This window comes from Eptatretus burgeri, chromosome 11, assembly GCF_056783735.1.
Source record: "Eptatretus burgeri isolate ZD-2024b chromosome 11, Ebu_testis_v1, whole genome shotgun sequence".
NCBI lineage: Eukaryota > Metazoa > Chordata > Myxini > Myxiniformes > Myxinidae > Eptatretus > Eptatretus burgeri.
In genome coordinates, this window is record NC_140971.1 from 5,904,608 (window position 1) to 5,906,087 (window position 1,480).

Genomic DNA, 1,480 nt, shown 5'->3' on the forward strand with positions numbered 1-1,480 from the left:
GCAAGAAGGAAGCCATTACTCAAAAAAGCCCATCTTGAGTCCCGTTTGAGGTATGCAAAAACACTTTGGAGATTCTGAAGCTACGTGTCAAAAAGTTTTGTTGTCTGACGAAACCTAGATGGAACTTTTTGGTCAAAATGCAAAACGTTACGTTTGGCACAAACCCAGCACAGCACATCACTTCAAAGAACAACATCCCTACTGTGAAGCATGGTGGTGGTAGCATCATGTTGTGGAGATGTTTCGCATCAGCGGGGATTGGGGCACTTGTCAGGATAGAAGGGAAAATGGAGCAAAGCAAAGAAAAATCCGAGAGGAAAACCTGCCGCCTTTTACAAGAAAGCTGAAATTGGGATGGAAGTTCACCTTTCGGCATGACAACGACCGTGAGCAAGCAGCCAAAGCTACACTGGAGTGGGTGAGGAACAAAAAGATAAATGTCCTTGAGTGGCCCAGTCAGAGCCCCAACCTAAATCCAATTAAAACAAGTGAAATCCTTCAATACAGCGCGTGTGGTGAAGCAAATGAGTACACCAATGTTAAAATATGCAATTTATGCTTTTTCAGTTGAAAAACAATTAAAAAGCGCACTTAATATTTGAAATGTAAAAATCTTGTTATTAGCACCTTTATATATAACAGAAGGAATGAAATTGTTCGATACAGCGTGGCAGAGGGCCGCAAAAGAATGATAGCATAAGAAGAACTTAGCTTTCAGCATTCGGCGATCTGCGCGAAATGCGATGGTGGGCGGAAATGACGTCTTTCGGCGCGAAATGCGATGGTGGGCGGAAATGACGTCTTTCGTTCGTTTGTACATGAGAGGGGCGCGTTTCTTAGTTTTTTCCCCGTCAAGCAATAAATTAAATGGTTTTCACATATATAACACATTAGTTTCACAAATTTCCATTGAAATATTCGGGTATTTCCGTCAATTCTCGCTATTTCCGTCTTGGTTACGCACTGCATCTACCGGACGGCCGTCATTGGCTGTCTTGAGGCAAGTGGGGGGGGGGGAGGGGACACCGGAGACGTGGTAGACACCGGGGACATTTCAAACTCGGTGCAATTGTATACAGCGCACCGCTGTAAAAATCTGTGGCATGACTCGAAGATTGCTGTCCATCAACGATTCCCACACAATATCACTGAACTTGAACAAGTTTGTACAGAAGAATGGGCAAATGTCCAATCAAAGTGTGCAAAGTTGGTGGAGAACTATCCAAACAGACTCACATGTGTAATTACTGTAAAAGGTGCTTCCACCAAGTATTAACTCGGGGGGGGGGGATTGGGGGGGACACTTATCCAACCAAGATATTCTAGTTCTGTATTTTTAGATCCTCGTGGAGGATCTCTAAGTCTTACTCACGTTGTTGTTCTTGTGGACTTTTTTGTTTCACAGCCTACAGTTTTCATCGAAACTTCCTGAAACTTGGCATATATATGTAAAAATACCCTGCGCGGACAGTAACCATCT